Source organism: Ranitomeya imitator, chromosome 1 (genome assembly GCF_032444005.1).
Source record: "Ranitomeya imitator isolate aRanImi1 chromosome 1, aRanImi1.pri, whole genome shotgun sequence".
NCBI lineage: Eukaryota > Metazoa > Chordata > Amphibia > Anura > Dendrobatidae > Ranitomeya > Ranitomeya imitator.
The window spans coordinates 1,176,879,539-1,176,905,040 of NC_091282.1; the positions used below are offsets into that span (position 1 = coordinate 1,176,879,539).

The window sequence follows — 25,502 nt, forward strand, 5'->3', positions numbered from 1 at the left end:
CTGTCAAAATGGACCAGTGTCTCCGTAAAATATCCATGACATCGGTCCATCTTGTATTAAAGGTAGTGATGAATCTAATGGACTCATCTTGTGGATATAGCCTCTTCTTTGCGGTCAATAATTGGCCACGCGGAGTACTGGCCGCTCTCCTATACCCCTTACGTATATCCTTATGGTTGTAGCCACGTTGTTGTAATTGTCCAGTAAGTACTCTTGCCTGATTTTGGAACCTACCATCGTCAGAACAAATGCGTTTCATGCGAAGAAATTGGCCCACCGGTATCGCCCTGGTAGTCTGAGGATGATGGGCAGAGGAGGCATGAAGGAGGGCATTTACCGCCGTTTTTTTACGGTAAACGTCAGTAGTCAGGTAGCCGTTTCCGTCCGCCTGGATCAAGACGTCAAGAAACTCCACCTCTTGTTTACTATACTTATACGTGAGTTTAATGTTATAAGGGTTGTCATTTAACCGCATCATAAACGTAGTTAGGGATGTCTCTGAGCCCTGCCATATAAAGAGTATATCATCGATATACCTAGACCATGAGACCACGGCAGAGAAGTCCTCCATTTCATAGACCACCTCCTTCTCCCACAGCCCCAGGAACAGATTTGCGTATGAGGGCGCACAAGTCGCCCCCATCGCTGTACCCTGGAGCTGTAGGAAAAAACGGTCCTTAAATATAAAAAAATTATGGGTCAGAATAAATTTCAAAAGGTCCAAAATGAAATGAATCAGGGAAAAATTCAAATTAGTCATATCCAGGAAGGACCTCGATGCCGTGATCCAATGGTCATGGAATATCGACGTATATAGCGACTCCACGTCGCACACCACTAGATACATGTCCCGTTCCAATTGGATGTTATTGAGACGTGTCAAAATATCTGTGGTGTCCTTGATGAAGGAAGGCAGGGTCTCTACACATTGTTGAAGATAGAAATCCACATAGCGGCAAATGGCCTCATTGATGCCCCCAATCCCCGAAACTATCGGGCGACCCGGTGGGCATATATTATCTTTATGGATTTTGGGCAGAAGGTAGAATGTTGGAGTGGTCGGTGCATGTGTGATCAATCCCTCCAACATCCTACCTGTAATAATGCCCTCCTGATGTGCTATCTGTAAGATCCCATCAAGTTCATTTTTGTAAGAGGCAAGCGGATTGCTATATAATCTCCTATAGCATTGTTTATTATGAAGTTGCCTGAAGGCCTCACGCTCATACATCTTGCAAGGCCAGATCACAACATTTCCCCCCTTATCTGCAGGCTTAATCACTACATGTTTAAGATTACGTAATTCTTGAATAGCCCTATTCTCCTGGGAGGTAAGATTGTAGGATGATCTGCTTTCGGGGATCCTTTTAAGGTCCCTTTTGACCACTTTGAGAAAAATATCTACATTGGAGCAAATACCTTGAGGGGGGAAATGTTGTGATCTGGGATGCAGATGCGTAGGAACCCTCGTCTCTCCAATTGCAGTTTGCTCAGCAAGCAGTGACTCCAAATCCGCCATGGCCTGTTGCTCTATATCAAGAGGAGAAGCATTTTTAGATTGGTTAGTAAAGAACTTTTTGAAAGCCAGTTTCCTGGCAAATAGCTCCAAATCCTTCACAATGGTGAAATAATCGAATTTAGCTGACGGTGCAAAACTTAAGCCCTTCTCCAACACCCGAATATGTGTGGGGGACAATACCACATCAGACAGATTAATCACCTGCATATTTACCGCCCTCTCCTGTTCTGTTTCTTGTTGAAAGTGCGTGTACGCATGGGAAGGAGCGGGGTGGCGGGTGTGTGTGAAGCGGAATCCACCCTGTTGATCTCTCCGACCCCACCCCTTTGGCCTAAAAAATGTTCTCCACATTGCTCTTCTGATATAGACGATGTTATTGATGAGGAGCGTGATACGGGTTTCTGATTGGCCTTTTTATATTGCCACCTATAGACTCTATTAGACGAATAGTCCTGTAGGTCTCGTTGAAATTTTCGTACTTTAGTGGCCTGTATTTCTTTTTCCCATTTAATAAGGTCTCCCTCCAAGTCCTTATCAAATTTGGCACACTCCTCAGTTGTCAGTGTGGCTTGAATCTTATTCTTAAGAGTATCCAGCTCACTTTCCACACTTTCTAAAGCCTTGCGGTCTGAACCAATTAATAGTTCCAACAATGTGCGTGAGCACTTAGTAAGAGTTTCCTCCCATTTAGCAGAAAAAGAGGGATCGTTAGTTTCCAATGTTGGATAAATCTGGATCCTCAGACCCCTTGGGACAATATCCTTTTGGAGATAATTCTCTAATGTCACCTTGTTCCACCACAATTTTGTACGTTTTTTGAGTAGGCCTTTAATACCAAGCTTCAAGTCCTTAACATCACAGTTCTCAGTGTCTGCGTCCACCTTATTACCAAACAGTGATCCTAATTGGGGGATCCAATTTTTATCTCGTTTTCTAAAATCCATGTACTCTGTATTAGAGGCATCTGAAACACAGATCAAAAAAGTAACATATACACTGAAAGAGAACACCTCATATGGACATCAAAAACACCAGAGATAATCAAGGAAAAAATCCTCCACTACTAAATCTATGCCGGATAGAGAAACAAACGAAGGCGAAATTCCAAATATATGAAAAAGATTTTATTAGTTAAAATAACAATACAATATAGTTAGATTCAATATATAATATATTATATCAAAAAGAGTACATGCCTGATGGAACAAAGACCACTAGTGTTTATTGATGATGTGACACAGGACAGGAGCAGCCGAATGAATTCTGAGGTATTCAGAGACATACTGTGTGCTCAGATCCAGCCAAATGCAGCCAAACTGATTGGTCGTCGTTTCATACTACAGATGGCCAATGACCTAAAACATAAAGCCAAAGCAACCCAGGAGTTTATTAAAGCAAAGAAGTGGAATATTCTTGAATGGCCAAGTCAGTCACCTGATCTCAACCAAATTGAGCATGCATTTCACTTGTTAAAGACTAAACTTCAGACAGAAAGGCCCACAAACAAACAGCAACTGAAAACCACCGCAGTGGAGGCCTGGCAGAGCATCAAAAAGGAGGAAACACAGCGTCTGGTGATGTCCATGAATTCAAGACTTCAGGCAGTCATTGCCAACAAAGGGTTTTCAAACAAGCACTAAAAATGAACATTTTATTTAAAATTATTGAATCTGTCCAATTACTTTTGGTCCCTTTAAAAACAGGGTGGCACATGTTAAGGAGCTTAAACTCCTAAACCCTTCATCCAATTTTAATGTGGATACCCTCAAATGAAAGCTGAAAATCTGAACTTCAACTGCATCTGAATTGTTTTGTTTAAAATTCATTGTGGTAATGTCTATAACCAAAATTAGAAAAATGTTGTCTCTGTCCAAATATATATGGACCTAACTGTATGATATCTGTGCACGCTTACATTGTCACAATGCACATATTATGGGTGAGGTACTGGCTCGCTGTGCTGTGTCCTGCACACCCTATGAGATGCAGAATACAGTTATTCCATACCTTGGAGAATCTGCGAGTCCAGAGTGACCCCACTTCTAATGGCAGAAGACTATGCTTGTAGGAATGCTTCTTATTTGGAGGACGACTTTCCACTCAGCTCCTGGTAGTTAATATTCACTTCTCACAAAGCTCCTGTGCTATTAAGTCTCTGCGGCCATTATCATTGCACTTTGATCCTCTCGACTCGTGCACAGACAACGTTAAAGGTCAAAATTTCAGATGAACCTTTTTTTTTATATTTGCTGTCTTTGTAACTTTTAAATCTATAAATTTATATATTTAAACTAGATGGTGGCCCGATTCTAACGCATCTGGTATTCTAGAATATGCATGTCCACGTAGTATATTGCCCAGTCACGTAGTATATTGCCCAGCGACGTAGTATATTGCCCAGCCACGTAGAATATAGCCCAGCCACGTAGTATATTGCCCAGCTACATAGTATGTTGCCCAGTGACGTAGTATATTGCCCAGTCATGTAGTATATTGCCCAGTCACGTAGTATATTGCCCAGTCACGTAGTATATTGCCCAGCGACGTAGTATATTGCCCAGCCACGTAGAATATAGCCCAGCCACGTAATATATTGCCCAGCCACATAGTATATTGCCCAGTGACGTAGTATATTGCCCAGTCATGTAGTATATTGCCCAGTCACGTAGTATATTGCCCAGTCATGTGGTATATTGCCCAGTTACGTAGTATATTGCCCAGTCATGTGGTATATTGCCGAGCCACGTAGAATATAGCCCAGCCACGTAGTATATTGCCCAGTCATGTAGTATATTGCCCAGTCACGTAGTATATTGCCCAGTCATGTAGTATATTGCCCAGTCACGTAGTATATTGCCCAGTCATGTGGTATATTGCCCAGTTACGTAGTATATTGCCCAGTCACGTGGTATATTGCCGAGCCACGCAGTATATTGCCCAGCCACGTAGTATATTGCACAGCGACGTAGTATACAGCACAGAGCCACGTAGTATACTGCCCAGTCACGTAGTATATTGCCCAGCTACGTAGTATATTGCCCAGCCACGTATGTAACAGGTTAAAAAATAAAAAATAAACATATACTCACATTCTGAGGGCCCCTTGTAGTCCTGTCGCCTGTGTGCGGTGCATGCGGCAGCTTCCGGTTCCAGGGTTGGTATGAGCGCAGGACCTGTGATGACGTCGCGGTCACATGACCGTGACATCATGGAAGGTCGTTCTCGCATAGCATCTTTGGAACCGAAACCTGCCGCTTGCACTGCCGAGGACAGGACGCACGTCGGAGGGTGAAAATAACCTTTTTTTTTAATTATTATTATTTTTAACATTAGATCGTTTTACCATTGATGCTGTGTATGTTGGTCACACAGGGTTAATAGCTGCGTAACCGGAGTGCGTTATACCGTGCTCCGGTAACGCTGGCATTAACCCTGTGTGAGGGCTGACTGGATGACTGGAGGGGAGTATGGAGCGGGCGCTGACTGCGGGGAGGAAAGAGCGGCCATATTGCCGCCGGACTGTGACCGTCGCTGATTGGTCGTGGCAATGGTCGTGGGTGTTTTGCCATGACCAATCAGCGACTTTGATTGCATGACAGACAGAGGCCGCGACCAATGAATATCTGTGACAGACAGACAGAAAGAAAGACAGGAGGACAGACAGTAAGACGGAAGTGACCCTTAGAAGTGACCCTTAGACAATATATAGTAGATATGTATTGTAGCATGGCTAAAGGGTTTGTAGTCGATGGGAGGTATGTGCCACATAAGTGCCTGGTTGCTGTAATGTAGCCCGGAGTATTCCTTTCTTGCACATAATCTTGTATATGTGTTTCAGGACCTGTGGTAATGTCAGACCACATGGCTAATCATGTGATGGGTTACTGGGTGGGGTTAGCTCTTTATAAGACTGGCTAATCCTTTACACAGGAGATGTGTGGAGGTGAAACCCTCCTGAGTGTGTTACGGCTTCAGGACTGAGCCGGATGAACTGGACACTTGTTTTTCTTTACCTGAACCAAAGGCTATTTGTTTTCTGTTGTTTGCCACATGGTTTATGAAGCAATAAACCCAGTGAACTTTAAAGGAACACGTCTCCTGAGTGTCAGCCGTCGCAGCTGAGTGAGTGAAATCCTTACAATTGGTGGAGACGTGCGAGCAGCGTTCCCAGCGGAGACGTGAGTTTATTTTGAATGTCCTGGGTCAAGGCTGTTGCAAGCCAGCAAGCATTGCCGGAGAAAATGGAGGACCTGCTGAAACAATTGGTCCAGATGCAGTCACAGCAGGAGAAAAGGCAGCAAGAGACCAACAGGCTGTTGATGCAGCAGATACAACAGAGCCAGCAGGAGCAACGGCAGCAGATGCAACAAAGCCAGCAGGAGCAACGGCAGCAGTTACAACAGAGCCAGCAGCAGATGCAGCAGAGCCAGCAGGAGCAACGGCAGCAGATGCAGCAGAGCCAGCAGGAGCATCAGCAGCAGATGCAGCTTCTGGCAACCGCCATCCAGGGCAAGGCGAGCGCCCCAACCCCAGGTTTGGCTGATGACACCCACGTCCGGAAAACGGTAAGACGCGCGTTGCAGAAAATGACTCCCGGGGATGATGTTGAGGCCCTCCTGACGGTGTTTGAGAGGGTCGCTGAGAGGGAAAAACTTCCGCCAGAGCAGTGGGCAGAGGTACTTGCACCATACCTGACGGGAGAACCCCAGAAGGCGTACTATGATTTGACCTTGCAGGATGCCAAAGAGTATCACAAATTGAAAGCCGAGATTCTCGCACGTTTGGGGGTGACACTGACTGTCAGGGCACAGCGAGTTCACTCCTGGGGCTATCACCGGGACAAACCACCTCGTTCCCAAATGTTTGATCTGTTGCACCTGGTCCAGAAATGGCTGCAGCCAGAATCCTCTGCGCCTGCACAGATGGTAGAACGGGTGATGATGGATCGGTTTGTCCATTCCCTCCCGAGGCCTATACAGTCTTGGGTTGCCCAGGGTGATCCCCAGAATGCCGACGAGCTGATCGGACTGGTTGAGAGGTACCAAGGGTTGGAAGGCTCCTTCGGGAGGCAGCCCATGCCGTACTGGGGATCCCAGAAGGCAACTGAGTCCCAAAAAGGGGTGGTGCGTCCAAGGTCACAAAGGGCGGGGGAGGTGGTGCCCAAGGTCCCCACGGGTGATATTATTTGTTGGAGGTGCCACAAGCCAGGACATATAGCTGCCCGTTGTTCCCAAACCACTGAGCAGATGGACTGCAGCATGGGACGCCGTTGTTCATACTATGCGTATCCAGCTTGCAGTGTGAACTCTCCGCCCAACGAGGGACCTCAAGCATGTCCCGTGAAGGTGAACGGTCAAGCAGTAACGGCACTGTTAGACTCGGGGAGACTAGTGACCCTGGTGAGGGCCACTTTTCCTCTCCACCTGCTCCCGGGAAAGAAGGTCGGAGTGCGGTGCATACATGGTGATGCAAATGACTACCCTGTGGCCAGTGTGAACATTGAAACGACATGTGGCACGGAGTCCCACATAGTCGGCGTCGTTCAGGACTTGTTGCACCCTATAATTATTGGCCGGGATTTCTGTTTGTTTTGGGATTTGTGGGGGAAAGGTTCTGAGCTCCCTAGCAAGAGTAGGGAACCAGTGAACCCGGGAAGGGTGGTGCCACACCCAGAGTCAGACAGATTTCCTTTTTGTGTCCTGGCTGGAGATGAGGAGGAAGTGTCCCCTGCATCTGACATTCTGGAGTTAGAGGTATCCGGTGAAAATTTTGGGACTGCCCAACATAGGGACCCCACTCTGAGGGAAGCCTTTAATAATGTCACAGTTATTGACGGGGTGGTACAGGAGCCGGGGGCAGACACAAGATTTCCCCATTTTCTAATGAGCAGGGAGTTGTTGTACCGGGTCACGAAAATAAGGGAGGAGTTGGTAGAGCAGTTGGTAGTGCCGGGTCCATATAGACGGAAGGTGTTGGACATGGCCCATTCACACATCTTGGGTGGACACCTAGGGGTGGAAAAAACGCAGGAACGGGTTGTGCAGAGGTTCTATTGGCCTGGGTGCCACCGGGAAATAGTGAACTATTGCAGGTCCTGCCCTACATGTCAGCTAACTGCTCCCACTCCTCATTTCCGGAACCCCCTTGTGCCACTGCCCATTATTGAGGTGCCATTCGAGAGAATTGCCATGGACTTGGTCGGTCCCTTAGTTAAATCAGCCCGGGGCCATCAGTATATATTAGTCATCCTGGACTACGCCACACGCTATCCTGAGGCAATTCCCTTGAGAAATTCTTCTTCAAAGAGTATAGCTCGCGAGTTGGTCCATGTCTTTTCCCGGACAGGTCTGCCGAAGGAGATCCTGACTGACCAGGGGACACCTTTCATGAGCAAGGTGATGAGGGAACTATGCAAAGCCCTGAAAATCTCCCAGTTGAGGACCTCGGTGTACCATCCCCAGTCAGATGGCCTTGTTGAGAGATTTAACAAGACACTGAAGAGCATGCTGAGAAAAGCTATAGAGAAAGACGGTAGAGACTGGGATTGTCTCTTACCCTATTTGATGTTTTCCATTCGTGAAGTTCCACAGGCCTCCACAGGTTTCTCACCGTTTGAGCTTCTGTATGGCCGACATCCACGAGGACTCCTGGATATAGCCAAGGAAACCTGGGAAGCCGAAGTCACGCCCCACAGAAGCGTCATTGAGCATGTGGCCCTGATGCAGCAGAGGATTGCAAAGGTGATGCCTATCGTGAAAGAACACCTTCTCCAAGCACAAGAAGCTCAGGCCAGGGTCTACAACCGGTCTGCAAGAGTGAGGCAATTCAATCCGAGAGACCGAGTTCTTGTGTTAGTTCCGACAGTGGAAAGCAAGTTCTTGGCCAAATGGCAAGGGCCATATGAGGTTGTCGAGAAACTTGGTGAAGTAAACTATAAAATTCACCAACCAGGAAGACGGAAACCATTCCAAGTATACCATGTCAACCTTATCAAGCCGTGGCAAGATAGAGAGCCGACAGTAACTCCATCGTTGTTAAGCAACCCAGAAGATGAGGTTGGAGCGGTTACTATAGCGGAGACGCTATCGGAGTCCCAGAAACAGCAATGCCGGGAGTTACTCCAGAAAAACAGGGACCTGTTTTCCGAGTTGCCTGGGTACACGAAGGTCATAGAGCATGAGGTCCTGACAGAGCCCCATGTGCGCGTGAACGTGAAGCCCTATAGAATTCCTGAGGCCCGTCGAGAAATAGTCTCCAAGGAAGTGGAGCGTATGTTGAAGCTTGGAGTCATTGAGGAATCCAAGAGCGGTTGGTCGAGCCCAATTGTCCTGGTCCCAAAACCTGATGGGGAGTGGAGATTTTGCAACGACTATAGGAAGTTGAATGAGGTCTCCAAGTTCGACGCATATCCCATGCCCCGAGTTGATGAGCTCATCGAAAGGCTTGGGCCCGCCAGGTACATAACCACCTTGGATTTGACGAAGGGGTATTGGCAGATCCCCATGGCACAGGAAGCCAAGGAGAAGACAGCGTTTTCTACACCAGATGGATGCTTCCAGTATGTCCGGATGCCATTTGGCCTACAGGGAGCTCCGGCCACCTTCCAAAGGGCTATGGATAGAGTCCTTGCACCCCACAAGGCATACGCTGCTGCGTACCTAGATGATATCGTCATCTTTAGCCCGGACTGGGAGAGTCATCTGGAGAAAGTCCAAGCGGTGTTTGATGCTATAAGAGAGGCCGGATTTACAATAAACCCGAAGAAGTGTGCATTGGGTAAAGAAGAAGCTAAGTACCTTGGATACATAGTGGGTCATGGAGAAATAAAACCCCAAATCAGTAAAGTGGAGGCAATTCAAACATGGCCAAAACCAGTTTCCAAGAAGCAAGTTAAAGCCTTCCTGGGAATCGTGGGATATTACAGGAGGTTCATCCCAAACTTCGCCACAATGGCGGCGCCTCTGACTGACCTGCTAAAAGGGACAAAATCAGTAATGGTTAAGTGGTCCGAAGAAACAGATTCAGCCTTCAAAGAAATGAAAGAGGCTTTATGTAAGCAACCCGTTCTGATGGCCCCAAACTTCAAGAAAGAGTTTATTCTTCAGACAGATGCCTCAGATGTTGGGGTGGGAGCAGTCCTTTCCCAAGAACTACATGGGGAGGAGCATCCTGTTCTCTATCTGAGTAGGAAGCTGTCCTCATCTGAAAAGAACTACTCAGTCGTTGAGAAGGAGTGCTTGGCCATAAAATGGGCAGTGGACACATTGCGGTACTATCTGCTGGGACGTAAATTTAGACTGGTATCTGACCATGCCCCGCTTAGGTGGATGAGAGAAACGAAAGGAAGAAATGCTAGAGTCACCCGTTGGTTCTTAGCCCTGCAGGACTTCAGTTTCCATGTGGAACATAGGGCCGGAAAGCTGCACGGTAATGCGGATGCCCTATCGAGAATCCCTTGTTTAGTGGGGGAAAGTGCCAAGCCCCACGGCTTTAGGCAGAGGGGGGAGGTATGTAGCATGGCTAAAGGGTTTGTAGTCGATGGGAGGTATGTGCCACATAAGTGCCTGGTTGCTGTAATGTAGCCCGGAGTATTCCTTTCTTGCACATAATCTTGTATATGTGTTTCAGGACCTGTGGTAATGTCAGACCACATGGCTAATCATGTGATGGGTTACTGGGTGGGGTTAGCTCTTTATAAGACTGGCTAATCCTTTACACAGCAGAGATGTGTGGAGGTGAAACCCTCCTGAGTGTGTTACGGCTTCAGGACTGAGCCGGATGAACTGGACACTTGTTTTTCTTTACCTGAACCAAAGGCTATTTGTTTTCTGTTGTTTGCAACATGGTTTATGAAGCAATAAACCCAGTGAACTTTAAAGGAACACGTCTCCTGAGTGTCAGCCGTCGCAGCTGAGTGAGTGAAATCCTTCCATTTGCCCATGAGACAAAAAGGGCCTGATTCACTAAGACTGGCATTTTGGACGCCATTCTTGAAGAAGGGAGCGCTAGAAGAAGATGCACAAAATTCACTGAGAGGTGAACGCCTTATAATGAATTTGGCGTATCCGACAACTGCTGCGTTCCTTCACCAGAAATGTTCCTCTAGTCAGGTGGCTGGTGCACATTCATGGTGTAATTTATGCCATTTTGCAACATTTCAAGGTGTCAGAAAAGGTCACCTTGATGTATCTTGCCCAGAATGGCTTTGTAGCTTCATGTAATACATTTTGGATGTTAAAATTTCTGTCTTCAGATCATTTTTCCTGGTACAATATAAATGAAAAAATAATGAAGGGTAGAAAAATTCATACAACGTGGATCACACGTAAATCGTAAATGTCCTTCTTTGAAGATATGTTATTGTGCAGTTATCTTTTCTCAGCAGTCATCTTGGTAAGCATTGCGATGAACGGTAACATGGGATCCACCATTCACAATAGGTGATAGTCGCAGCTTACCTTCTCCTCCTCCCAGCACAATGACCTACAGACCTCTGGACATTACTGATGTACCAGTGGAGCAGAACAGCCGGACTCTGCGTGGCTTCTTCCACACCAACCATCTGTTTATGGACCTTGCATTGTGCACAGAGTCATGGGGGAACAGAAAAATGGCCTCCCCAAACTGTTTCCAAACTAAAATTGCCCTAAATGTCTTGTGTTGAAGCATTAAGATTTCCCTTCACTGGAACCAAGTGGCCAAGACCAACCCCTGAAGAACAAACCAATAATATTATCTGTCCTCCACCACTTTTCACACAGCACAATGCAGTCAGATAACGTTCTCCTGGCATTCACCAAACCCAGACTCGTCCATCAGACGCCAAATAGAGAGGAGTGCCCCGTCATTGCACAGAACACGTTCCCACAGCTCCAGAGTCCAGTTGTGACATGCTCCATCTGACACTCGGCATTGTGCTTAGTGATGTAAGGCTACATGCAGCTGCTCCGCCATGAAGCTCCCGGAGGTTGCGCATTGTTTATGCTGATATTATTACCGAAGAGGTTTGGATTCTGCAGTTGTGGAGTCAGTCGAGTATTGGTGACTCTTCTGCCCTCTGCTCCTCAGCGCTCGGTGACCCCACTATAACGTTACGGGGTCTCCACTTTATGGCTGAGTTGCTGCGGTTTCTTCCTCTTCTCAATATCACTCACAGGTGATGGGGGAAGAATTAGTAGGTCAGAAATGTCATGACCTGACTACACCGGTGGCTCCTATTACAGGACCGCTCTGTATCAGTGAGCTCTGCACCACCAGCCGTTCTGTCACAGGCTCAGTTAAACTCTATTGCCGTGTGGGCCCGCATGGCAATAGTTAAAGGCTGACAGGCAATCAGAGGCTGGCAGCCGACCTCAGCGCGCATGTCACTGGCATATGACGTCATTGTCATTCGCCGGCAAGTACGCACTTGAAATGCCTGGGTGGACGTCAGCGCTAGAGTGCAGCCAGGTAAGGTGAAAGTTTTTTTGTCTTTTTTATTGAAAGTGGCCCAGGACAAAATGGAGACACAGGGGACTTGATGGAGACACAGGGGGCAGGAATGGAAACCCAGGGGGCAGGAATGGAAACCCAGGGGGCAGGAATGGAAACACAGGGGGCAGGAAGGAAACACAGGGGGTAGGATGGAGACACAGGGGGCAGGAATGGAAACCCAAGGGGCAGGAATGGAAACACGGGGTAGGATGGAGACACAGGGGGCAGGAAGGAAACACAGGGGGCAGGAAGGAAACACAGGGGACAGTAATGGAAACTCAGGGGGCAGAATTGAGACATATGGGACAGGATGGAGACACATGGGGCAGGATGGAGACATGGGGGCAGGAATGGAAACACAGGGGGGCAGGAATGGAAACACAGGGGGGCAGGAATGGAAACACAGGGGGGCAGGAATGGAAACACAGGGGGGCAGGAATGGAAACACAGGGGGGCACGAATGGAAACACAGGGGGGCACGAATGGAAACACAGGGGGCAGGATGGTGACATGGGGCAGGATGGAGACACGGAGGCAGGAATATGAAGCAAGATAAAGACACGAGGGCAGAAATATGGGATAGGATGGAGAAAAAAGGCAGGAATATGGGGCAGGAAGGAGATACGGGGCAGGAATATGGGGCAGGATGGAGACAGATGGGGCAGGAATATGGGGCAGGATGGATACAGATGGGGCAGGATGGAAACACACGGGGCAGGATGGAGATACATGGTGCAGGCTCATGGGGCAGGATGGAGACATAGGGCAGGATGGGGAGACATGGTTCAGAATCATGGGGCAAGATGGATACGATGGAGACAGATGGGGCAGGATCATGGGGCAGGATCATGGGACAGATGGGGCAGGATCATGGGACATATGGGGTAGGATCATGGGACAGATGGGACAGGATGAATACTCATGAGGGCAGGATTCGAGAACATATGGCTGGAGCCAGGAAGGCGATAAACGGGGCCAGGATGGGGATATTATTATCATAGGGGCTAATTAAGGAATATCATTACTGCAGTGATGTATTTATTTTACTTTTTGAGGATATTGTTTTAAATGGGAAGGGGGGGGGGGTCCTGTTACTGAGCAGAGCGACACTATGTCACCTTTTTTTTCATCTGGTGTAGTGTAGAAGTTAGGAAAATATTAAGTAATGTGTTCTGCAAGCGCTGTGTTATTTCCTGCAAAGATGAGCCCTGGATGGAAGAAGTGATGGCGGTCTGTTCTGGATGAAGATGAAAAGTGAAGATGAAGGACTTCACCTAGAGCCGTCATTGGTGAGTCAGTGTGTTACCTCTACACTGACACTATACACTGTATACTATATAGAGAGGTCCTGTGTACAATGTCACCAGTGATAACTGTATTACCTTTACATTGAGACTATATACAGAGCTCCTGTGTATAATGTAATTGATCACTGTATAACCTGTACAGTGATAATGATCACTGTATTACCTGTACCAGGACACTGCATCTACCAGTACAGATCCCCTGTGTATAATGGCACTTCTGGGGATATTAGTATTGTTTTTTTTTTATTAATGATCAGTATTCAGTCATTATGTGGTGGTAATATGTTGTCCGGTCATGGTGTGGTGGTATTTGTTCCTTGTATGTGCTGTTATTTGGTCACTGTGTGGTGGTAGTATGTGGTCTGGTCATGGTGTGGCTATGTATGTGATCTGGTGATGGGAACTGTAAATGTGTGATTGGTGAGGACGTGGTGCAGATGTGGAGTTTATCTATGAGTGGGCGGTGGGACTGTGGAAGATTCGAGGGGTGAAGGCGTGGCTGGGGTGGAGCCTGGGCACAGTCTCAATGGGGCCCCCAAAATTTTGCCAGTAAGGGGCCCCGAAATTCCTAGTGGCAGCCCTGCCGGGAATTTTATGTTATACACCAGTGGGCAAGGGGCCAGATGTTATACACTGGGGGCAAGTGGTTGGATGTTATACACCGGGGCAAGGGGCCAGATGTTATTCACTGGGGAGCAAGGGGCTGGATGTTATACACCAGGGGTGAGGGTTGTATGTTATAAACAGGGGGGTGAGGGGCTGCATGTTATACACCTGGGGAGAGGGATCGGATGTTATCCACTGGGGGAAAGGGGCCGGATGTTATACACCGGGGACAATGGGCAGATGTTATACACCATGGATAAGGGGCAGTATGGCAGTATGCTATAATCCAGTGAGTGAGAGGCCAGATATTGTACACCGGGGTTGAGGAGCCAGATGTTTACATCGGGGGCCAGGCGCTGTATGTGCAGCGCCCCAGAGATCTGGTCGTTGACACTCTGCCACTAAGGGGAGTGATGGTACGTCTGATGGCACTGAAGGAATTCTCCTGACCAGGTATCACCAGCACACATTACACTTCACACTCCGGCCACTAGGGAGAGCAAAAGGCTTTTTTTATTGGGCCCCTCCTCACACTGGTAAAACTAGGGGTTGGATAGAAAGTTTGTCAGAAGCTGACTGGGTTGGATACAGGCAACATCCTGTGGCAGGGGGTGTTGCAGGGAGAAGACACAGGGGGGTCCCTGTCAGGCGTGGGAACCTGGCAGGTGCCTAGCGAACAGAACAGAACGTTACGGAACCACGCCTGCACTACCTTGCGGCGGTATCCTAAGAAAGAGACAAGAAGCGAAGGATATTGTGGAACAGTGTAAACGAGATCAAGCAAAAAGGAGTACCAGTAGGAGTCGTGCCGTGAGACCGAGGCAACATCCTACTGAGGCGAGTAGTCGGTGGCCGGAACACCGCGGGAGTAACTGACTTTAGGCCTTACTTCAAACTCCGCAGGACAGTTATAGGTTGGCTGTCTACCTTAAATTTCCTAAAGGTACCGTCACACTGAACGATATCGTTAACGATATCGTTGCTTTTTGTGACGTAGCAACGATATCGTTAACGAAATCGTTGTGTGTGACAGCGACCAATGATCAGGCCCCTGCTGGGAGATCGTTGGTCGCTGGGGAAAGTCCAGAACTTTATTTCATCGCTGGATCTCCCGCTGACATCGCTGGATCGGCGTGTGTGACGCCGATCCAGCGATGTCTTCACTGGTAACCAGGGTAAATACGGGTTACTAAGCGCAGGGCCGCGCTTAGTAACCCGATGTTTACCCTGGTTACCAGCGTAAAAGTAAAAAAAAAAAAAACCACTACATACTTATCTTCCGCTGTCTGTCCCCGGCGCTGTGCTTCTCTGCAGTCTGCACTGTGAGTGCCGGCCAGCCGGAAAGCAGAGCACAGCGGTGGCGTCACCGCTGTGCTTTCCGGCCGCTGTGCTTACACAGTGCAGAGGAGAGCACAGCGCCAGAGGACAGACAGCGGAAGGTAAGTATGTAGTATTTTTTTTTCTACTTTTACGCTGGTAACCAGGGTAAACATCGGGTTACTAAGCGCAGCCCTGCGCTCAGTAACCCGATGTTTACCCTGGTTACCCGGGGACCTCGGGATCGTTGGTCGCTGGAGAGCTGTCTGTGTGACAGCTCTCCAGCGACCAAACAACGACGCTGCAGCGATCGGCATCGTTGTCGGTATCGCTGCAGCGTCGCTTAGTGTGACGGTACCTTAAGAAGACATAGGGGGCAACAGTGGGAGAGGGGCGTCTCTAGGGTCCCGGAAGACCTCCAGGCCTTCCCGTCATACGGGTGCGTCCTAGCCAAAACATACTGGGGGACGAGAAACTAGCAACATCTGGAACTAAATAGAGAGAGAGAGCTGTAGAGAACGAACGAACGAGAACAGCAGTTGTGAGGACTGTTCCGAATGCTCAGCAGGGTAGGACTACAACACACAGACGCTATTGGTAGGCAACGATTTCCATCTGCGAGGGAAACTCTGGAAGTGCCCATCGGACCGGCTGGTCTCAGATAGCCTTGTTAAACGTGCTCTGGATTGAGGATCCTGAAGTCTTCAGTAAAGACGTAAAGAGACTGCTACCCTGTGTCCTCGTTATTGACTGCACCTCACACCATCACCATCTACCTTACTGGGAAGCCCTGGGGACACACTTCACCTGTGGGAAGGTATACCATCCAGCTGCCATTCCATCACCCCAGCAGACCCCACAGCAGCGTCGGTCACCCTGACCGAACACCACAGGTGGCGTCACGAACCCCTGACAGACTGCACCACCTTTATTAGACGCCCCTTAGCAGGGTCGCGGACCGGGTCTAGCCACTGTGACAGCCTCAGAACCGAACCAGAGAGGCCCGGTACCGAGAACGCGCGGCCCTGTGTCTGGGGGCGATCCATATGTAATACATTGGAGGGCAAGGGATTGGATGTTATACACCGGGAGTGAGGAGCCAATTATTACACAATGGGGGCAAGGTGCCAGATGTTATACACAAGGGAGCAAGTGGCCAGATGTTATACATTAAGGGGTCGGATGTTATACACCAAGGGCGAAGGCCCAGATGCTATACAATGGGGTTGAGGGGCTGAATGTTATACACCAGGGGGCAAGGGGCCGAATGTCATACACCGACAGGGTGAGCTACCGGATGATATATAAAAGGGGGTAAGGGGCCGGATGTTATACTGTACATCGGGGGGTGAGGGGCTGGATGTTATACACCAGGGGGGTGAGGGGCCGGATGTTACAGTGGGGAAAAAAAGTATTTAGTCAGCCACCAATTGTGCAAGTTCTCCCACTTAAAACAATGAGAGAGGCCTGTAATTGACATCATAGGTAGACCACAACTATGAGAGTCAAAATTAGAAAACAAATCCAGAAAATCACCTTGTCTGATTTGGCAAGATTTATTTTGCAAATTATGGTGGAAAATAAGTATTTCGTCACCTAAAAACATGCAAGATTTCTAGCTCTCACAGATCTGTAACTTCTTCTTTAAGAGGCTCCTCTGTCCTCCAATCATTACCTGTGATCTTGTTATCAGTATAAAAGACACCTGTCCACAGCCTAAAACAGTCACACTCCAAACTCCACTATGGTGAAAAGCAAAGAGCTGTTGAAGGATACCAGAAACAAAATTGTAGCCCTGCACCAAGCTGGGAAGATGGAATCTGCAATAGGCACGCAGCTTGATGTGATGAAATCAACTGTGGGAACAACAATAAGAAAATGGAAGACATACAAGACCACTGATAATCCCCCTGGATCTGGGGCTCCATGCAAGATCTCACCCCATGGGGTCAAAATGATCACAAGAACGATGATCATTGTGAACCACAAGGGGGGACCTAGTGAATGACCTGCATAGTGCTGGGACCATCGTAACAAAGGCTACCATCAGTAACACACTACGCCGCCAGGAACTCAGATCCTGCAGTGCCAGACTGGCCCACTGCTTAAGCCAGTACATGTCCAGTCCCGTCTGAAGTTTGCTAGAGAGCATTTGGATTATCCAGAAGAGTATTAGGAGAATGTCATATGGTCTGATGAAACCAAAGTAGAACTGTTTTGTAGAATCAAAACTCATCGTGTTTGGAGGAGACAGAATGCTGAATTGCATCCAAAGAACACCATACCTGTTGTGAATTCTGTTGTTAAGCTCCCTCCTGTGGTCATGAATGGTACTTCGGCTGGTTCTGTCCATGGGCTCCCTCTGCGGGTTGTGAGTGGGGCTGCGGCTTCTGAGGTTCCTTCCACAGGTGACGAGGTTAATTCGTTAGCTGGCTGCTTTATTTAACTCCACCTAGATCATTGCTCCATGCCACCTGTCAATGTTCCAGTATTGGTCTAGTTCGCTCCTGGATCGTTCTTGTGACCTGTCTTCCCAGCAGAAGCTAAGTTCCTGCTTGTTTTTCTCTGTTTGCTATTTTTTCTGTCCAGCTTGCTATTTTGATTTTTGTCTTGCTTGCTGGAAGCTCTGGGACGCAGAGGGAGCGCCTCCGCACCGTGAGTCGGTGCGGAGGGTCTTTTTGCGCCCTCTGTGTGGTCTTTTTGTAGTTTTTTGTGCTGACCGCAAAGTTACCTTTCCTATCCTCTGTCTGTTCAGTAGTCGGGCCTCACTTTGCTAAATCTATTTCATCTCTGTGTTTGTAATTTTCATCTTAACTCACAGTCATTATATGTGGGGGGCTGCCTGTTCCTTTGGGGAATTTCTCTGAGGCAAGGTAGGCTTTATTTTTCTATCTTTAGGGCTAGCTAGTCCCTTAGGCTGTGTCGAGTTGCATAGGGAGCGTTAGGAGCAATCCACGGCTATTTCTAGTGTGTGTGATAGGATTAGGGATTGCGGTCAGCAGAGTTCCCACGTCTCAGAGCTTGTCCTGTATTATTAGCAACTATCAGGTCATTCCGTGTGCTCTTAACCACCAGGTCCATTATTGTCCTCACCACCAGGTCATAACAGTACAGGTGGCCCATGGACAGAACCAGCCGAAGTACCATTCATGACCACAGGAGGGAGCTTAACAACAGAATTCACAACACATACCTACTGTGAAGCATGTGGGTGGCAACACCATGCTTTGGGGCTGTTTCTCTGCAAAGGGACCAGGACGACTGATCCATATACTGTATATACTCGAGTATAAGCCGACCCGAGTATAAGCCGACCCCCCTAATTTTGCCACAAAAAAATGAGAAAACTTATTGACTCGAGTATAAGCCTAGGGTGGAAAATGCAGCAGCTACCGGTGAATTTCAAAAATAAAAATAGATGCTTCATACCATTCATTATGGCCCCATAGATGCTCCATATAAAGCTGTGCCACATATAATGCTCCATACTGTTCATTATTGCCCCATAGTTGTGCCATATAAAGCTGTGCCATATAGTGCTCTGCACCGTTCATTATTGCCCCATAGATGTGCCATATAAAGCTGTGCCATATAGTGCTCTGCACCGTTCATTATTGCCCCATAGATGTGCCATATAAAGCTGTGCCATATAGTGCTCTGCACCGTTCATTATTGCCCCATAGATGTGCCATATAAAGCTGTGCCATATAGTGCTCTGCATCGTTCATTATTGCCCCATATATGTGCCATATAGTGCTCTGCACCATTCATTATTGCCCCATAGCTGTGCCATATAGTGTTCTGCGCCGTTCAGTATTGCCCCATAGCTGCCATATAGTGCTCTGCACTGACGAAGCTGACGCGAAACGCGCGTTGGGGCTACAGCGTGGATCATCTCTGAGTGCCAGCTCCAGGGGTAAGGATGTAGGGGGGATTTGGGTGCTATCACCGACATTTGTGATTGATTGGAGCCTGTGTACAGGGCTCTGTGGAGGTCCACATGGATTTGTGATTATTTGACGAGGCCTTATACCCCCTGACCCCCTCTCCCTGGCTCTATATATATACTTTTGCACTAGGCATTTTATCTATACATGTGGCATCAGTTTTTCTCCGCGCTGGTTTTCCATCTGTGCTACCGTCACTGTTTCTTTTGCTTGCTACTTGTTGTATACTCATTGTCTCAATGTAATTAATATTGGATTTTTATCTATTTGCATTCAATAAAATTGTTATTTTAGTATGGACTTGTACTCCGTTTTTGTCTGTATTATGCTAGTTGTGGGAGTGTCCTAGATGTATCTATTGTGATACTTCTCCCTGAGTAAGTCTCCCCCATTGTGGTTGTGAGCATGCTGGAGAGATTTGGAATTATAGTTTTCAGTTTGGGCTTGTTATATTATACCGTTCATTATTGCCCCATAGATGTGCCATTTAAAGCTGTGCCATATAGTGCTCTGCATCGTTCATTATTGCCCCATAGATGTGCCATATAGTGCTCTGCACCGTTCATTATTGCCCCATAGCTGTGCCATATAGTGCTCTGCGCCGTTCAGTATTGCCCCATAGCTGTGCCATATAGTGCTCTGCACCGTTCATTATTGCCCCATAGCTGCCATATAGTGCTCTGCGCCGTTCATTATTGCCCCATAGCTGTGCCATATAGTGCTCTGCGCCATTCAGTATTGCCCCATAGCTGTGCCATATAGTGCTCTGCGCCGTTCATTATTGCCCCATAGCTGCCATATAGTGCTCTGCGCCGTTCAGTATTGCCCCATAGCTGCCATATAGTGCTTGCGCTGTTCAGTATTGCCCCATAGCTGCCATATAGTGCTCTGTGCCGTTCATTATTGCCCCATAGCTGCCATATAGTGCTCTGCCCCGTTCATTATTGCCCCATAGCTGCCATATAGTGCTCTGCGCCGTTCAGTATTGCCCCATAGCTGCCATATAGTGCTCTGTGCCATTCATTATTGCCCCATAGCTGCCATATAGTGCTATGCACCGTACATTATTGCCCCTGTTGTGGATTCTGTTTTTGGGCTCCCTCTGGTGGTTACAGATGGTACTGGGTGACTTGTGTTCTCTGCGGTCTCTGGTGTCCACCTGTTCTATCAGGATATGGGAGTTTCCTATTTAACCTGGCTTTCTTGTCATTTCCTCGCCGGCGATCAATGTAATCAGTGTGTCTTGTTACCTCTGCTTTCCGCTTCTGTAATCATCAGGACAAGCTAAGTTTTTGATTTTCCTGTTCCACGTTTTGCTTTATTTTTGTTTTAGTCCAGCTTGCAGATATGTGATTCCTTTTTGCTGGTTGCTCTAGTGGGCTGATATTACTCCTCATGTTCCATGAGTTGGCACATGAGTTCAGGTAATTTCAGGATGGTTTTTTGTAGGGTTTTTCGCTGACCGCGCAGTTCACTTTTGTATCCTCTGCTATCTAGTTTTAGCGGGCCTCATTTTGCTGAATCTGTTTTCATTACTACGTATGTGCTTTCCTCTCATTTCACCGTCATTACATGTGGGGGGCTGCTATTTCTGTGGGGTGTTTCTCTGGAGGCAAGAGAGGTCTTTGTTTCTTCTAATAGGGGAAGCTAGTCCTTCGGCTGGCGCGAGACGTCTAGAATCATCGTAGGCATGTTCCCCGGCTACTGCTAGTGTTGTGAATTAGGTTCAGGATCGCGGTCAGCTCAGTTTCCATCACCCTAGAGCTTGTTCTGTTTTTTGTGTGCTTGTCCTTTTGTGATCCCCTGCCATTGGGATCATGACAGTATCGCTGGCCCAAAAGTGGCAATCGTATTGGCTGAAGTAGGAGGAAAAGTAGTCTGAGGAAGTTTTTTTTTTTTTTTCCTTCCCTCAGAGTTTGCTGCCTAGCCTTAATTGCAGCCTGGCTGCGTCTTACCTCCTCTTAATCCTTGAATGGCTCTGACCTCAGCTGTTTATCATGGACGTCCAGAGTTTGGCTTCCAGCCTGAATAATCTTGCTGCTAAGGTTCAAAATATACAAGATTTTGTTGTACATGCTCCTATGTCTGAACCTAGAATTCCTATCCCAGAGTTTTTTTTCTGGAGATAGATCTAGTTTTCTGAATTTTAGGAACAATTGCAAGTTGTTTCTTTCTTTGAAATCTCGCTCCTCTGGAGACCCTGCTCAGCAAGTCAAAATTGTAATATCTTTCCTGCGGGGTGACCCTCAGAATTGGGCATTTGCATTGGCACCAGGGGATCCTGCGTTGCTCAATGTGGATGCGTTTTTTCTGGCATTGGGTTTGCTCTCTGAGGAACCTAACCTAGAGATTCAGGCTGAAAAAGCTTTATTGGCTCTCTCTCAGGGGCAAGATGAAGCAGAAATATATTGTCAGAAATTTCGGAAATGGTCGGTGCTTACTCAGTGGAATGAGTGCGCTCTGGCTGCAAAATTCAGAGATGGCCTTTCTGAGGCCATTAAAGATGTTATGGTGGGGTTCCCGGCGCCTACAGGTCTGAATGAGTCTATGACTATGGCTATTCAGATTGATCGGCGTTTACGGGAGCGCAAACCTGTGCACCATTTGGCGGTGTCTTCTGAACAGGCACCTGAGACAATGCAATGTGATAGAATTCAGTCCAGAAGTGTTGTGAATTCTGTGGCTGAATTCACTCCTGTGGTCACAAGTGGTACTGCAGCTTCTGAGCTTCCTCCCTCAGGTGTTCTGGTTAGCTCGTTAACTGCTTCATTACTTAACTCCGCCTGATGCTGCTATCCTTGCTCCTTGTCAATGTTTCAGTGTTGGATCTGAGCTTCTCCTGATTGTTCCTGTGACCTGCTGCTCTGTATAGCTAAGTGCTTTTTGCTTTTTTGTTTCTTTTTTTCTGTCCAGCTTGTCTTTTGTTTTGCTGGAAGCTCTGAGACGCAAAGGGTGTACCGCCGTGCCGTTAGTTCGGCACGGTGGTTTTTTTTTGCCCCCTTTGCGTGGTTTTGCTTTAGGGTTTTTGGTAGACTGCAAAGTTCACTTTACTGTCCTCGCTCTGTCCTAGAATATCGGGCCCCACTTTGCTGAATCTATTTCATCCCTACGTTTTGTATTTTCATCTTACTCACAGTCATTATATGTGGGGGGCTGCCTTTTCCTTTGGGGAATTTCTCTGGGGCAAGTCAGGCCTATTTTTCTATCTTCAGGCTAGCTAGTTTCTTAGGCTGTGCCGAGTTGCCTAGGTAGTTGTTAGGCGCAATCCACAGCCGCTTTTAGTTGTGTTTAGGATAGGATCAGGTGTGCAGTCTACAGAGTTTCCACGTCTCAGAGCTCGTTCTTGTATTTTTGGGTATTTGTCAGATCACTGTGTGCGATCTGATCGCTAAGCACACTGTGTTTCTGGATTGCCTTCATAACACCTGTCATTAGCAAACATAACAGTACAAGGAGACCCTGCATTGAGTAGTGTCGATGCGTTTTTCCTGGCGCTCGGATTGCTGTACGATGAGCCTAATTCAGTGGATCAGGCTGAGAAAAATTTGCTGGCTTTGTGCCAGGGTCAGGATGATATAGAAGTATATTGTCAGAAATTTAGGAAATGGTCAGTACTCACTCAGTGGAATGAATCTGCGCTGGCAGCTTTGTTCAGAAAGGGTCTCTCTGAGGCTCTTAAGGATGTCATGGTGGGATTTCCTATGCCTGCTGGTTTGAATGAGTCTTTGTCTTTGGCCATTCAGATCGGTCGACGCTTGCGCGAGCGTAAATCTGTGCACCATTTGGCGGTACTGCCTGAGGTTAAACCTGAGCCTATGCAGTGCGATAGGACTATGACTAGAGTTGAACGGCAGGAATACAGACGTCTGAATGGTCTGTGTTTCTACTGTGGTGATTCCACTCATGCTATTTCTGTTTGTCCTAAGCGCACTAAGCGGTCCGCTAGGTCTGCCGTCATTGGTACTGTACAGTCCAAATTCCTTCTGTCCATTACCTTGATATGCTCTTTGTCGTCGTATTCTGTCATGGCGTTTGTGGATTCGGGCGCTGCCCTGAATCTGATGGATTTGGATTATGCTAAACGTTGTGGGTTTTTCTTGGAGCCTTTGCGGTGTCCTATTCCATTGAGAGGAATTGATGCTACACCTTTGGCCAAGAATAAACCTCAATACTGGGCCCAGCTGACCATGTGCATGGCTCCTGCACATCAGGAAGTTATTCGCTTTCTGGTGTTGCATAATCTGCATGATGTGGTCGTGTTGGGGTTGCCATGGCTACAAACCCATAATCCAGTATTGGATTGGAATTCCATGTCGGTATCCAGCTGGGGTTGTCAGGGGGTACATGGTGATGTTCCATTTTTGTCGATTTCGTCATCCACCCCTTCTGAGGTCCCAGAGTTCTTGTCTGATTATCAGGATGTATTTGAAGAGCCCAAGTCCGATGCTCTACCTCCGCATAGGGATTGTGATTGTGCTATCAATTTGATTCCTGGTAGTAAATTCCCTAAAGGTCGATTATTTAATTTATCCGTGCCCGAACACGCCGCTATGCGCAGTTATGTGAAGGAATCCCTGGAGAAGGGACATATTCGCCCATCGTCATCACCACTGGGAGCAGGGTTCTTCTTTGTAGCCAAGAAGGATGGTTCGCTGAGACCGTGTATTGATTACCGCCTTCTTAATAAGATCACTGTTAAATTTCAGTATCCCTTGCCATTGTTATCTGACTTGTTTGCTCGGATTAAGGGGGCTAGTTGGTTCACTAAGATAGATCTTGTGGTGCGTATAATCTGGTGAGAATCAGGCAAGGAGATGAATGGAAAACTGCATTCAATACGCCCGAGGGTCATTTTGAGTATCTAGTGATGCCGTTCGGACTTGCCAATGCTCCATCTGTGTTTCAGTCTTTTATGCATGACATCTTCCGTGAGTATCTGGATAAATTCCTGATTGTTTACTTGGATGACATTTTGATCATCTCAGATGATTGGGAGTCTCATGTGAAGCAGGTCAGAATGGTTTTTCAGGTCCTGCGTGCTAACTCTTTGTTTGTGAAGGGATCAAAGTGTCTCTTCGGTGTGCAGAAAGTTTCATTTTTGGGGTTCATCTTTACCCCTTCTACTATCGAGATGGATCCAGTTAAGGTCCAAGCCATCCAGGATTGGATTCAGCCGACATCTCTGAAAAGTCTGCAAAAGTTCCTGGGCTTTGCTAATTTTTATCGTCGCTTCATCTGTAATTTTTCTAGCATTGCCAAACCATTGACCGATTTGACCAAGAAGGGTGCTGATTTGGTTAATTGGTCTTCTGCTGCTGTGGAAGCTTTTCAGGAGTTGAAGCGTCGTTTTTGTTCTGCCCCTGTGTTGTGTCAGCCAGATGTTTCTCTTCCGTTCCAGGTCGAGGTTGATGCTTCTGAGATTGGAGCAGGGGCGGTTTTGTCACAGAGAGGTTCTGATTGCTCAGTGATGAAACCATGTGCTTTCTTTTCCAGGAAGTTTTCGCCCGCTGAGCGTAATTATGATGTGGGCAATCGAGAGTTGCTGGCCATGAAGTGGGCATTCGAGGAGTGGCGTCATTGGCTTGAAGGAGCTAAGCATCGCGTGGTGGTATTGACTGATCATAAGAACTTGACTTATCTCGAGTCTGCCAAGCGCTTGAATCCTAGACAGGCCCGTTGGTCGTTATTTTTTGCCCGCTTCGACTTTGTGATTTCGTACCTTCCGGGCTCTAAAAATGTGAAGGCGGATGCTCTGTCTAGGAGTTTTGTGCCCGACTCTCCGGGTTTATCTGAGCCAGCGGGTATCCTCAAGGAAGGAGTCATTGTGTCTGCCATCTCCCCTGATTTGCGGCGGGTGCTGCAAAAATTTCAGGCGAATAAACCTGATCGTTGTCCAGCAGAGAAACTGTTCGTCCCTGATAGGTGGACTAATAAACTTATCTCTGAACTTCATTGTTCGGTGTTGGCTGGTCATCCTGGAATCTTTGGTACCAGAGAGTTAGTGGCTAGATCCTTCTGGTGGCCATCTCTGTCACGGGATGTACGTACTTTTGTGCAGTCCTGTGGGATTTGTGCTAGGGCTAAGCCCTGCTGTTCTCGTGCCAGTGGGTTGCTTTTGCCCTTGCCGGTCCCAAAGAGGCCTTGGACACATATTTCGATGGATTTCATTTCTGACCTTCCCGTTTCTCAAAAGATGTCAGTCATTTGGGTGGTCTGTGATCGCTTTTCTAAAATGGTCCATCTGGTGCCCTTGGCTAAATTGCCTTCCTCCTCTGATTTGGTACCTTTGTTCTTTCAGCATGTGGTTCGGTTGCATGGCATTCCTGAGAATAT

General features: G+C 47.5%; 1 protein-coding gene across 5 annotated transcripts in view; it reads right to left on the bottom strand.

Moving 5' to 3' along the window:
- The window catches only part of LOC138657144 (ADP-ribosyl cyclase/cyclic ADP-ribose hydrolase 2-like), a 131,332-nt gene that overhangs the window by 59,513 nt on the left and 46,317 nt on the right, over positions 1-25,502 (bottom strand). For 3 of the 5 annotated variants that reach the window (XR_011317016.1, XM_069744722.1, XM_069744719.1), the window contains exon 1: positions 3,527-3,659. The exons of 1 other annotated variant lie outside the window; for it this stretch is intronic. The gene's annotated coding sequence lies outside the window, so the exon portion shown is untranslated. Of the gene's footprint in view, positions 1-3,526; positions 3,674-25,502 lie in introns of those variants that run through there. One more of the 5 variants, XM_069744721.1, reaches the window with a different exon arrangement.